The sequence below is a fragment of the Filicampus tigris genome, chromosome 13 (assembly GCF_054856515.1).
Source record: "Filicampus tigris isolate MCC_2025a chromosome 13, RoL_Ftig_1.0, whole genome shotgun sequence".
Taxonomy (NCBI): Eukaryota; Metazoa; Chordata; class Actinopteri; order Syngnathiformes; family Syngnathidae; genus Filicampus; species Filicampus tigris.
The window spans coordinates 8,673,820-8,689,018 of NC_141229.1; the positions used below are offsets into that span (position 1 = coordinate 8,673,820).

The following is a 15,199-nucleotide window of genomic DNA, read 5'->3' on the forward strand; positions in this document are numbered from 1 at the left end:
CAAATGTAAGATGAACATTGAGAAAATTGACTGCCTTGTATTTTTTTTATGAAGTAAATCCATCTCTCCCGCCTCTTATTCCCGTCTGGAAGTATAGTTGATTGTGTTTCCAATCTGTCTTTAATCTTCCAGCAACAAAAAAGCGAGATGCGAGCTTTTCTTGCAGACTACCCCCCCCCCCCCTCCCCGCCTTTCCTCTATAAGTCTTTGGAGACAATCTGTCAGCCCTCAGCCTAATCCCCGCCAACCTGTGTGTCAGTGCGCCTCTCCTCACTGCGTCAGCCACCATTCAAGTGTGCCGGGGCACCCGCGGCGGTCCACATCTCGTTTCACGGCTCCCTGGGCCTCTCTGCCTGAAGGGCTGCCGCTCTAGCGCTGATGAGAATTACTACATGAGGTTACAGCTACTATTAACTGAGGCTGACAGCTGAGGTGGCGCCAAGCAAGATCATTACACAACCCTGCAGAGAAAAGGATGACATGGTGGCGTGGATTTAATGAAAAAAAAAAAAAAAAGAAATCCCACAAAAAGGCTTAGGTTACATTTCAAGGGATTCCTTTAAGCATTTAAAGTGATTCTGACATGGCTTTATAAATCATGCTGAGGGATATAAGATGTGACCTCTAGAACAAAAAGTAATGAGTAGCCAGGAATACGTGACACAATTGCAACAACTTCCTGCTCTCTGGTCATCACCTCTTTACCATCACTCGTGCTGTAGTGATATCAAAAAAAGGCAAAGAAAGAGCAAAACACACTTTTAGAACCTCTAATCTCAACGGTAGTGTTAAAGTAAAACAGCATGCTAAATAAAACTTAGTCAGATAAGAAATTGAGTAAAAGTGCGGTCGTAAACAACCGTAAGGCGGCAATTAAAATCTTTTCAGCCTCTTCCAGCAATGAATGGTGAGATACCAAACTTGGAAACGATTAAGGATGTCTGTCACATAATTACCAACCCACCGGTGTTATTTGAGATGGAGTGATCTAGTGTTTCCCCGCTGTAATGGTTCACCTACTGTGGCTATATTGCAGATTTTTAGTGTGGACCATCTGTTTGTGTGTGTGTGCGTGTTTTTGTGTGTATATACACTTTTGATATCTGTGGTGGGCACGTCAGTAAATTTTGCCGGTCCATCATTCGTCATTCGCCAGCGGCCAGCCCACCAGTCCGTAATCATCAGTCCGTCATTATTTCAGGCCGGGCCAGGCCATCGGTCCGTCATTGTTATTTTAACCACGCTTTTGTTATCGCTAAATGACAGTTCGTAGCTGCTATTTTAGGACTTTAGTAAAAAAAAAAAAAAAACTTTTCAAGGGTAACAGCACACATTTTTTTTTCATCATGAAACCGTTTGGACCACTTTACACAAAAAAAGATCTAAATTCTTATACCATTACTGCTCCTCCGGCTGCTTCTGCCCAAAACTTCCCTTTGTGGCCACCGACAATGCGATTCCCCTGGAGAAACACCAGCTTCTGGAAGTTGCCGCTGGCCAGGGCGCCCCGCTTCTTAATGAAAAAGTCTTCTTACGCCTCCCTTTGCTCCTTGGGGACGAAGTGACGATTCGGTGATTGGCCTGATGGCCAAAAATTGCTTCCGCCCGCGCTTATTCCGTCAGTCAGTGACGGACTGATTTAACGTTTTTTTTCATCATAATCTCCTCTAAATAATCAAAAATTTTATCGTGATGCCCTAGAGGCTATTGGAGAGATGCACATCCCTAATATATACATATATGTCTAAAACACGATACAGGGTCGCAGCTTTTCTATTGCGTTGTTGTGAGTAGATGGCCATGATTCAATCACTTGGTGTGCGGCGAGAGTCGCCAACTATTTTTATTTTTTATGATTATATTTTATTTATTTTTTTACAATGGTCAACTTTGGTCCCATTGGGCTGCATTGCTTATCATGCTTTGAAGTTATGAACAATGGCACCTGTAAATGAACATGAACAAAAAAAATAATAATAATAAATAAATAAAAAAACATTTTCTATATGGAGTAATATTGAGACGTAACATGGGTTTTCTTCCCGGGAAATGTGGGCCAATGGCAAAATAACATACGCGAAGGCGATGAGTTCCGCTGAACAGTAATAAACATTATTCATAATTCACTGGCTAATGAAGATCCTTGCTGCAACGTCTCCGAGGTCATGTTATCAGGAGACCGCCAAGCTAATGTATGCACATGGAGACACTGCAGGAGAGTTAATTAAAATCGTGTGATCTATGGGCCTGATTTGGGGGCGAAACATTGATTATTTCCGTCGTGTACATGAGCCTCGTGAGACTGAGAAGGCTTCCCTTCAGACTTGGCAATCCTCTCAGGAAAGCCTTACACACGCTTGTTTTCCACTCTGCGCCACAATGTTGACATTTACCGCGTGTTCATCAAATGAGTCTTGGAATCATCTGCTATTATCTCCTGAGATGGAGCTCCCTGCCGTGCTGTTGACTATCAAGATGGCGCATGCTATTTATTTGCACAATAATTCCTCATTACCAAGTAGCATGTGTGCATTTGTATGATTGCTGGTTTGTTTTTTTCCTCCTCTGCCATTAAAGGACGGCGTGTGATGCATGCGCAGCATGAGGTTTTCAACATTGACCAATCGAGATGAATGAGCACACGTCTACATAATCGAAATCAGTCCAGATTCCCAACCACTGTGCCGCACATTAGTGTGCCATTAGAGTGCTGCGGGAAATTATCCAATTTCACTTAATATAGCCAAAACTATTAACTATTGCTGTGCATCAGGAGCACTTTATACTCTATACACCCCCTGTTGTCATTTCTGATAGATATTTATTGGAAATGCAGTTGAAACGGATATCCAGACTGGTCCACCTGACAGGCCCCCAGAAGGAGGACACAAGGACCCCACCAACATGGTGTTTATGTCGTTTCTCTATAACGATGGGCCCTGGCATGAGTCGCCCCTCCCTCACTATAGAAGACATTGATTGGCTTCATTCCATCGATTTAGATAGAGTATGATGGACTAACAATTGGCCTCTCGCGACTGAAGCCAGAGGCCAGCCATCTTACCTCTGAATCTTAAATCTGAAGAGCGACGGGGGGGTGGGGGGATTGGGGGGGTCATCCGACTTGACAGCCAGCGCGTGGACAAGGGTTTCGTATTGCGGAAGCCGCTTTAGAGCGCATCGTTGTCTCAGCATGGAAGAGCCCCATGACGACCCGGTGGGATATATTCCAGCTACTGGAGGGTTTAAGCGGATATATTTTTCATGGCTTGGACATGTAGTTAAGAAAGATGCTAAATAAAGTTGCATCGTTATTTAGAGGTATTTGATTGAAACTTGACACTTGAATGGGGTATGGTTCCAGCACATTCGGTGAACATGCTCACAGCGTTTGAGAGCAGAGACACCGGCATGATTTATCATGGTTTTTGAAGTCTTATTTTATACACATGGTGATATTTTTAATTATTCAAATTTGGATGGGTTGTTCACAACATTCTTCTCAGTGGTGTGCCAAATTTAGTAAACATTTATTTTCACTTAACAGGGACTTAAAGGTTTTATCATGGTGACCCTACAACAGCTTTTTTTTTTCTTTCCAGTGTTTCCCACTAATCAGAAATCAACCAGTATCTCACAACTGATTGTGTTTATTTTTACATCCTCTATTTACCACTCCGGCATCTCCTGTTGCCCAGAGTTGTGATCCTTGTTTAAATCCTCTCAGGAAGCGTGTCACTACAAGCGCAAGCTCGCATGCTAAGTGCCAAACAGCTCATCAGGAGCAATTAGGGGGTTCGTGTCTCGCTGAAGGACATGTCCACACAGCCTCGGGGGGAGCGGATCGAAACGATAACCTTCCATTTTGCTGGCTGATCATCAAACAGTTTAGTCAATCGTGGAGAAAACCACGATGACTGCAGCTGCAACAAATACTAGTATCTCTGGTGAGGAATCCTGTAGTACAAATCATGTACGTATAAATAACGTTCAATTGCCAAGATTTGAATCCTATTCACACACCTACCAAACAAGGTGGACACGATAATATATAGTCCGCAATTATAACTGAAGAGGAAGAAGACGGAAAGCCCTATCCTTAATAAAAATATATAAAAGAATTGGCTGACCAAGGTTGTAAATTAGATCACTTTTGAATAACATTTGATAAATTCCAGTACAGTCCTAGAAGTGAAAAGGGCATTCCAAACAGACTACCGACTGCTAAGCCAAACGAAGGAGACATGTTTCAACTTTGAAGGTTTTTCCAATCTTTTTTTGCATCTAAATTGCCTCTTGGAAAGTAATTACCATTATTCCCTTCAACAGAGACCAGGGCCGTTGATTTACTAAAACGCAGAGCATCAGATGTTTGTTTTAGAGAGGCATTTTTTCACAATCACTGATGAAGGACATACCAGAATAAACAATGCAACAAAACAAGAAAGAATGCTGTTGAATGTACATTTATTCAAGCCTGCAGCAGCTGCTTTATGTAATTCTGAACTTGCGGGTACTAAAACAGACCAAAAAATCATAATAATAAACGTTAAATGTAACCTATTCACCCGCAGGTCGAGTAGAAAGTCAAAACAGGAGGTGAAAAGGGCAGACAGATGGCTATGAATAAGATGTGTGTATTATTCATGCACGCACAAAAGTATAGGATTTAATTCTCATGTGTTCTCTCTAGATTAGCAACTCATATCCCACTGTGAATTGTTTCTCATGTTTTTCTTTACTGGGAACAGACAAAGATTGCATAAAAAAGACAAAAAATGAAAAGGTCAACATGCCATGAGTCTGATTCCACAGGTACTGTTCCACGTACGTCCAAGTCGATGCCCGAGGTTCCTGGACAAGCAATTTTTTCTTAACAATGTCACCGGTGACGGATACGGCACAGTCTGTCCGCTGCTGCTCATCATCTCAAGGGAGACTTTGCCGCAGTCGGTCAGACAGACAATTTAATGTCAACTCAACAAGTTAGCTCGCTGAATCAATAAAGTAACAAAAAAGTTGCTATTGGACTGTCATAGTAAAAAAAAAATGTCTTTTTATGTTCATGTACAAATAGGTCATTGGCCGCCCACCCATCAAGTGAGAAAGTAATCAACCAAAAGGAAATTGTTAGTTATCTGCCTATTGCTGAAAATTATTCTGTGAGTGAGTGCTCTACACTTCCTACCTTATAATAATGCTTGGCTAAATTGTGTGCATGTGGGTGGAGGGTATTTGTGTTTGGTGATGTCATGCGCCACAATGCTGCAGCAGGAAATTGGGCAGATCCCAAGGCAAAACAAGGGTGAACATAAAAGCTGACTTTCAGGAGTGGAATCATCGCAGGCAGCGAAGAGGATTCTGTACCAATGCGGATTCACAAGATTTCTGCTCGACAGGTACTGTATGTTTATCACTTCGTTTGAATCTATAATTCATTATACATTTCAAAAATGACAATTTCAAACTGCTGACATTTAGAGCGATATTTTCGTAGACAGCCAACGTGCGCTCGGGCGTAAAAACTGGATTTGATTTTTGTACTTGATTTTTGTGCCATTACAACCTCCTTTACCGTCTTTGGGAAAATTTTGTGGAAGAAAGTAGACTTAGTTTTAGACAGGCTGAAAGCAGGTCTAATTTGTGGCGCGGGTAGTGTCACGCAATTTTGGTGGATTTGATCAAGGTGCAGGCAGACAGACTCTGAGCTCCGCGGACATGTGTGGTGGGTGTCATCATATTTCATTTAAAAATATGAGAACAATGTGGATCAAACCAGCTGAATCGTTGAAAAAAAAACAATTTATTGAACACATTGTTATCATTGTCACCTTTATTACCCTTTTAAAAGCACCCCCTGCCCGCGGCACAGCTATGGGTAGGGGTTTAATGGGGTGTCACACATGGACGCACAACCGGGTGCCCACTTCACAGTTGCCAACTTTACATCATCCGCAAGTGGAGATCTTGCAGTTCCTTATGAATCTTCTTTCCGTGCATAAATCTCCTGCTGGATTCCAGCGAGTCCATTTCTGTTTCTTGAGCTTGGAACGAAAATAGGTCCCTTAGAGTTATGGTAACTCTCTATTGCGTATAAGTTATACTGACAACGCATAGCTAACATTGGCTTGTTTACAGCGCACATTGCGTACATCTCTCACATAAGTGAGGGGTTGTTGCTTTTGTCAGGGACTCAAGGGGGCCGAGGGATTAGTGAAGTTAGGCTACATTGAAATCTTGCTAGCTGTTGAAAAAAACGCAGACCCCCCCGTTGAATAACTGCTGTGTAGTGTATATTATTTATGTTAGCATCTACCGCCTTTGCAATTGTTATCACAAAAAAGCAAAAGAAAAAGCAAACACATTCCGATTATCACAGGGTTGAAGTCTCAAAAGTTTAGCTGAAGTCTCCCCTAGCATCACACATGAGTTGGTGTTGTTATCCTTTCGGCTTATCCCCTCAGGGGTCGCCACAGCGAATCAAGTGAAAAAAAATGTTTTATTTGACTTTTGGCATATGTTCCAAGAAGATTGTGGTTGACATCTGAATGATACCACTTTTGAGGCATTCAAATGTATTTTCAGGTCATAGCATTGATGAGGATTTTCTTCTTCATGGTTGACTTTTGTCCTTCTATCTAAAAGGTAAGTGCAAGTGAGTGGTTTTGTTTTTTTCCAGATATTTCACCAATAGACAAATTTCTTTTCTGTATAATTTTACATGCACACTCAAAAAGCTGTCATATTAAAACCTCAAGGCAAGCAAAGTATTATTGTTCAAAGGTTTTCTTCTTTTTGGTGGACATTTTTTCTTTATCATCTGAAAGGGTACTGCCGCTCAAATTATCTGCTTTTTGGATGTTCCGTGTATTTCACCCGTGTGGCCCTACTAACGCTCTCTTTTCTGTGTAATTTCACACCATACTAAAGAAAAGCTATTATATGAAAATCTCAAGGTAAGCAAAGTATTGCATAGTTTCTAACTTGACTTCATCCCATTAAAGGTTTCACAATGTGTGAAAATGAATGTTGAACTCACAAAAAAAGTCATCCATGGACCTTGAAACTACATCAAATTATGATTATTCGCACCCTTTGTGAGTTTTGTCATTGTTGCTTACAAGTCTTCATCTGAGCTTGTTTGTATGCTGTAATAAAATCCATGCACATGCAGAATGCGCATTAAACTTCTCGAGTAGTTTTTCAGCAGAACTAATCTCTTGAACAAGACACATTTAGTAAACTTGAGGGCAGATAACAAAACAGCTAAAACTAATGGGTATGCAATTGGGAGCGAGACGGACAGGAGAAACGTTTCCAAAACATTTATCTCAAAGCAACCCAAAAACGACTTCAACAGAGAAACAACCAAGCACAAAAACAGAGTCTGGATATGTCACTGTTAAACTGAAATGGATTCAATTATATTACATTAGCAAAGTAACTTTAGGCATTTGGCTTCAGTGTTCATCCTAGGACACACTACAGGCTTGGAATAAATCCAGGGAGCAGTTTGGAGAACGTCCAGTATGCACAAAGCTACAGTAAGTCAATGACGTCATGCTTGGAAGCATTCAAGAGTCCTTATCTCAAACCCAAGTAGAACAGAAGAGAAATACAGTCGGTAGATAACGAAACCCTACGGGCAAACATAATCCGTTCGCAGCAATTCTTCCCATAGAAATGAACGAATGACAGTGTGAATGTCAGCAGCAAAGGTTGTACAGTATGTCCCTAATGAGGACAAGCTCATAAGAGACTGGATGGATGCATGAATGGATGGATGAAAATGATTCTTAACTATTCAGACAATAGGTGGGTTTCCATACACCTATTTTTATCAGAATTTTCAAGAATTGCTCAAATAAACCTTGAATGGAAATGCTAGAAATTTGGAAAAAAAAAGGCCTAAAATATGGAAAAATATTTTTACACTTGTACGGGGTAGATTATTATTATTTTTTTTAATCAATAAAAGGAAAATGCCCACTTTGGCTAGGAAAACAGGCTTTGCGAATAAACGATTGATTAATCGATAAATTTGTTGATTAGTTGTCGATTAATCGATGCATCTCTAGTCTTGCATGAGTCTGCTGTGTTCTGATTTTCAGGGTTCAATTAACACATTAAGGCCTAAAGCGCCTTTCTCAACAGCTCCCCAAAACCTAAGGTCGCCTTTGGAATTACTCTTGAAAACCTGAAGTTCTCCCAGAAATTCAATACTTACAAAATGATTAATATCTCAGCCCCTGTAGCAGACCGAAACATAATTCCAAAAGAATTAAAGAGCTTAGACATGTGGCTTTCACACAGGCAGAATTTATTATTTACTGTTTCAATCGAAGATGTAAAAATAACGTGTCAGCGCAAGAGAAGAACTATTTAAATTTTTAAAAAATCGAGTGGTAATTACCATCCATTCTGTTACAAAGACGTCAATATCGTAATTGTCTACTAACCATATCATATCACGTTCGACTGGTTCCACTGGTCGTGCACGTCGTCTATATATCACTGCCGTTCCTTTAGTCAGAGTTCCCGGCGACCAACGGCGTCCGACCTACAGCTCGAAAAAAATTCCACGACATCCTCCGCGGTCTCGCGACACCGTCACGTGTATATTCTGATGCATTAAATTGGCTAAGGGACAGAGGATTGGATTAAAAAAGGACGGTGGCGTATCCGCTCCCCCGGTTTGAAAGGTAGAAAGGCGCAACAGCGCTCCCGGCTCTAGTGGTAGAAATGGTAAAGGTGGTAGAATGCGCTCCCGGGCTTAATGGGTTAAGCTTGTTAGCACATCAACAGCTTTTCCACTGATGTGTTTATTTCCTCAGAGGAACACATCATTTCCATACTTATCAATCTTAACACAGTCGGGAGTGAAGGCTGAACATAAGTGCGCGTATATTCCGTTTTGCCACTTTCGCAGAGGTGACACCATTTGGAAAAAAGTGAGGAAGTGCATATTTATAATTCTTTTCGAAAATGTGCTGGCGACCTCAATGCGGACCAACACAGGACCTGCAATCAGCCAAAAGAATGACTCGTTTGATTCCCTGTAATTAAGTCTAATTATCACAGAATTGTGATAACGCAGATTGCCCGAGACGTTCAGGGATTGTCACACACTGAGTTCAAGGAGTTTATGAGCTGCTTGATATACTGTATAGATGAATGCATCCATATACAGTAGGGGGGCACGGTTACAGAGAAGTCAGACTAATTGGACTGATGTACTGCTGCTGGGATTATATAAGGAACACTGAAAGTCAATCTCTTTAGGACCCAGTAGTTTTCAGAGTTAGGATAACAAATTCTTACGGAGTGATTAAAGTTTCAGGGATACCAGAAGCAGCTGGTAATCTACGGCCAGCAGCAAAATGACATGATTTATAAAAGTATAGAGCAGCTGATGAGGACGAGCGATTCCCGTGGGAAAGATCCCTCACGGGCTTGGCAAGCGTGCAAATGCTGGTCCTTGACACAAACAAGGCAAAGAAAAGCTGCTGACTGGAGAATTACTGTATCTAACATACCTTCTGTGAGGTCTTTGCGTAACCTAAACCTAAAGGTTTGGTTTTGAGACAACAGTTTGAAATCCTTTCATGGGCATGGGACACAAATCACAAAAACTCCCCAAAAGCCCTGCAAGTGAAGTTTACAAATACGTTCAATCAATGTGGGATTTTCCCGGCTTTTAACTGCATCTCGTAATCTCCCCCAACGGATGTCAATTCGTAAATGAATGGGATCTTCCTGGTAGTGACAAGCTCATGGGGACTCAAGAAAATTGATCATTGATGGTGTGTCGCGTTCACCGGCCTCGCTTCTGTGGAGGCACCATTTATTCTGTTCCCACTCAGTGTTGTTGGGCCACAAGCCACATGCTGCTTCACCAAGTCTAAGACAAATACCACTATCGTAAAAGTACGAGTGCCCTGTCCAAAGTTTTTCTTACTCTGCTAATTTTTTCGTGTTGAGTTGCGCAAGGTGGTGTCAGCGAAGTTCACAAACTGCAGTATGACAGAATATGAACAATTGTTTTTCAAAAAAGTGCATACTCCCAACTGTTTATTGCCACTCTTAAACCAAACATAAAACAAGAACAATTGGACGTTGCCAACCAATGACATCAATGACGTAATTTTGTCAATGAAAGTCCGCTAGCTTAATGCTAATTCACAATACACAAAATTAGCATCAGGATCACACTGTTACAACCGTTTTGGATATTTGAACACACACGGTGAAGCAAACATATAGAAAGATAAAACGATATTCACGGGCATATACAGTATTCTTTATCCTCTGCAAAGAACGCCCGTGCTTACTGTTTTTCATTTGATTGTTTTATATTATTTTATATATATTCTTTAGACTCATTAACCTAGGGCCCCCATTATATGTCAGTGTTGCATATTTTTGTTAGTCTGGGTATCAACTTTCAAATGTAGGTCTTGAGGTGACAAAGTTTAGGAAACTGTTTTGAAAACGTGTTGTTACTTCCACTTCTCTGGTGCAGTAGTTATGAGAAAAAGATCTGACCTCGAACTAATCCATCCAACAAAGGAATGAATGATGTGACTACAGGTAAACAGACCATTGACTGACTGAAGGTGTCCTTTGTTATCATGTCGTCTGAGAGCCCATCATCTTTTCGGTATAATTTTTCTTTCCCTTAAAGTGCACTCAGCTACTTTCTAGTCTACTAAAACCAATTAGATTACCCATACCACACACATACATTACCATAACAAAGGTTAGATTTGTCACGCTGTGTGTTTAGTTTCACATACGCACACATTTGGAGAACAAACATTTTTCCTGTTTTTTTTTGTTAATACAAACAAAAAAAGATCATTGGTTTTTGGTTTGTTGTGGAGCAATTTGGTGGAGAAGAATTCAAACGGGGTGAAAGGAAACGCATTAACCGATTGTGTGTCTGCCTGAACGTTCTGAGATTCAGGATTACAATTTGTGCGGTGTTTCCACACTGTCCTCATACTCTCACATTCTAAAAACATACATGTTACGTTTATTGAACACTCTAAATTGTCCATTAGTGTGAATGTGAGTGTGAATGGTTGTCTGTCTCGATATGTGTTCAGTGACTGACTGGTAACCAGTCCAGGGTGCACCCTGCCTCACCCAAAGTAAAATGGAATAGCATCCATCTCACCCGCAAGCCTAATGAGGACCAGCGATATAAAAAAAAAAATAGATTATGTAGGAGTTCTTATTCTCAGTAGTTATTTTCATTGCCGCCCAATGGGATGCTACCAGAAGTGTTTTTGTATACACAGTACAAAGTCGTCTGTGATGATAATGTTACAAATATTTATCGGAGTTTACCATTCAAACTCAACCTTGGCCAACAATAACTGTACTGCTTGATGACATGAGAATATAAAATGGGAATTCATTTGAGCCAGAGCCAGAGCCAGAGATTGAAACATGTTTTAGAAACAAGGTCAAACCAGGAGCTGATTGCTTAGACAAAAATGGAGCAGTGCGAGCCATCGAGTCTCCAATTATAAGATAATCAATAGTGAGGCTGCGATTACGTCGGCTTGACGATGCTCATATTGTAGGCCCGAAGAGTTGTGTTCTGATGAAAGAACCGATCAGGGAAGGTGAGTCTTGAGGGGCAAATTACATTGTGCTGCATTGGTGCTGGTTCTCGAACAACCGGTGTGCCGGCATCGTAAATGACAGCGAAAGAAGCATGAGAACTGAACACTGAATAGAATACCCTGAATGGTACTTTTCAAAAGCGCAGGTTTAATCCCTTTTTTGGATTAGGATTGAAATTGTTCAATCTGTAGAAGAGTGTAGAGTCTTCAGAAAGTTAATAGAAGTGTGTCCAGGAATGTGGACAGCAAGTGCGCCAAATACCCACTCCATTAATTAAAATTTAACATTTCTGATAGATTAGTTTCACAGCCTCATCGATTTTCATTTTCCCCAGCAAGTTATCATCACGCCCACCATTGCACAAAGTCCGAATATTAATGTGTAACCTTGTCTGGTATGATGATCTGGCCGAGTCGGCCAAATGCAAAACATCAGCAGGGGGCAGTCAAATAAAAATTAAAAAAAAGTACAACTAAACTCAAGTGAGGAAAAAAACAACAACAATAAAAGACCAGAGCAACACTAATGAAACCAACTTTTAAAATTCAGACACAAGACAGAGACACAAAGGAGTAGAAGAAAAATAAAACTAGTAAAAAGTGTTCATAGGAATAATAAAAGGGATGATTTTGAGAAACTTCAAGCAGAATCATGGCCAGTAAAAGAGGGGCCACCTCAGGGATCTGCCTTTTGTTGTTAATCGGGATCCTGGCCCACAAAAACGGATGTAAAGGAAATAATTACAGCGGCAGGTGAACTGGGTGAAAAAGTGCGGCTTCTATTGACAGGCTGTCAGGCATCCTTTAAGTGGTAAGATTGAAGGTCGCAGAGAACAGAGAAAAATCATTGTATGGAACAAAGCAGCCTCCCCAAAATAATGAAACGGAATGCAGGGGAAGATTGAATAAGTGGAAAAACACACACTTCCTCCTAGGGCTGTTCGATTTTACCTATTATTGTCTCTCAAACCCGATTTTACGATTACGATTTCTTTGTCAAATGAAAAATAATGAAAAATGAAGTATTTTGAATGTCTTTTATTTAAACTTAATTTTTCTTTCTTTGAACTCAAAATGCTGGTCAATTTAATTTAATACACACAGAACAATCCATTGGGATTAACAGCATTTTACTTACACAATAGATTTCAGATCTGTTCTTAATTAAACCAATAATGAAAGAAGAAAGTGCACACTACACTACAGATCTATTTTTGCCCGATTTAACGATTTAACCAAACGCTCACTTGCCTGAGCAAATAGCAGAATCGCCGGTAGCCATGGATGTTGTCGTTGTTTCGGACTGCGCGCTCGTGGGAGGAAGAGGAAATGTAGAGGAAACTACGGTGGCTTAGATAGACCAAAAATAACAACATTGAACGTGCCGATTTGAACGCTTTTAACATCGTTTCATACAGAAAATTCGGTTACGGTTCAAAATCGCTTAATCGAGCAGCCCTACTTCCTCCCTTTGCCTTTGTTTGTGTTTAACATGCAATTTAAGATTCCACTCTGTTCCCTTATCTGTAAATACAATTTGATTTATGTTGGACGGCGCAACACCTTCTTCTGTCTGTCTGTCCGCATGCAAAATCGTCTTGCATTGAAATCCTAACAGGCAATTTGCAGATTAAGGAAATCGTATTGGAACAATACTCCATAATGGAGTTGAGCTGCATGCTGCCGGTGGGGTGACACCCCCATTATACAGACAAGTGAAGCAAATCGCAGGGCTGTGTCAGTTTGATAAAGCTGCTTGGAGGTATAGAACTGCCACATAATTAAATTGTGATTTGATTACGTTTCTTGTTGAAGATTTTGTTTTCCTTTCCCACCCAGTGGCATCCATCAATATTTGGCGACTGTGACTTCAGTGCATTTGCAAGAGGTAAGGGAAGTATTTTCGAAAATTGATACAATCAGCCATGAATTTTTGATAACGGATGATAACTTTTGGTCTGTTACAGCGACAACCGATTTTTATGATTGCTGGATTAGGTTGCTGAATGGACCTCGCTTTGATGTCAAGTCGTTACGACGACGGTATTTCTGCCTCTTGACTTGGGAAAAGATGATACCAGGCAGCTTGGTAACACGGTGGAGAAAATTACAACTAAAAGTTGATTGTATACCATGTCAACTAATAGAACAACTTTGACAGAACAACTAATCCTCAGACATGATATACTATGTTGTTTTTGTTTGTTAATATTTTAAAAAGTTTCCTTTTGTAACAACATGTCTGTGGCATGCATTTGTCATTAAGGTACAATTTTTGTTTGGTCGAGTAGTATGTCATTTATTACTTTCCTACCATTGCAAAGTACTGCCATCCTCTAAAAAGCAGCCTGCACTGAATACATCGTTTTTTTTAATGACTTTCTTCAATTTTATGCAGCAGGGGCACTGGCACCCCTTTGAAATATGATTGGATCCCCCAGGTGCTAAGCAAGATAATTGATTTGGGGGTATTTTCCAGTGCTTTCCACATTTTCCCCCCATTCTCTGTAAAGAATATAAAATGAATGTGAATCAGCGTTATCTGAAGAATTTTGAGGATTTATTAGAAAAATAAGTATTTTTGTTTAATAAAGAATAAAAGTCTAGCTCTTCCACTGCTTTTGAAACTTCTAGAGGACACTGAGTGCCGCAAGAAAATGTCCCGCCAGCAAAGTGGTGCTTCGTCCAGAGCTACGCTGGTTAATGTAAGCATGTTTTTATTTTTGTTACTTTTTTCGGTGAATTTATCTCACCTATACGTGGAATCAACTTCACTCAGGACCCAGTCCAATAAGTAAAAGTGCAATAGTAGGTAGAGTCACATGGAACTGAGCAGGCATTGGGTCACTTTTTTATGTTTATGTTGTTTCTTTATGTCTTTATGTTATTGTTTTGACTGTCTCTATTTTCATATGCTTAATTTTTACTGACTTTAATAGCACTTTGTATGCAGCTGTGGTTGTTTTGAAGTAGTGTTTTATTGTGCAAGCTTCAGAGTACCCGTGTTTTGACTCACGTTGGCATATACAATGTATTCTTGCTTTGGGATTTTGGGGGTTGAATTCCCATTTAATGACTTGTTTGTTTCTGACCATTTATTTAGGTACAATTTCTAGTTAACTTTTATGTGCATTTCAATTAATTGAATCTTAACTGCAGTTGTTTTATTTTCCTATGTTTAAGAGAAGTGCTAATGGTCAAACTGCAAAACATAACAGTGGCTTACAATTATACTCAACATACCTTGTAAGAGTTAAACCTGTCTGTCTTTTATCGATAAACACTTGATCTTATTATGCTACTCTATTTTAATGCAGGCCATTACGCTGGTACTTGGAGAGTTGAGTATTTTATATTGGGTAGCAGAAGCTGTGGGAACCACTGCTTTACAGGCATCTGACAATCGAGCCTTTACTATGATTGGAAAAGTGGAGAAATGGTCAAATTCGGCTCAGTTATTAGTACGTGCCCACCCCGCTTTAGTTGAGTTTTACTTGAACATATTTTCTTCCAACACCACAGATGTTGACCAAATACAACACTTTCACAAGCGTTGAGCTGAAATA

The 15,199-nt window shown here is 40.2% G+C and overlaps 1 long non-coding RNA gene across 1 annotated transcript; it reads left to right on the forward strand.

Moving 5' to 3' along the window:
- The first annotated feature begins 5,306 nt into the window (after nucleotides 1–5,306).
- LOC147137447 (uncharacterized) lies at nucleotides 5,307–14,810 on the forward strand. The gene is made up of 4 exons (XR_015089391.1): nucleotides 5,307–5,399; nucleotides 6,586–6,645; nucleotides 13,473–13,521; nucleotides 13,601–14,810. It is a non-coding gene; the product is annotated as an uncharacterized LOC147137447 (long non-coding RNA).
- Nucleotides 14,811–15,199: the final 389 nt, after the last annotated feature.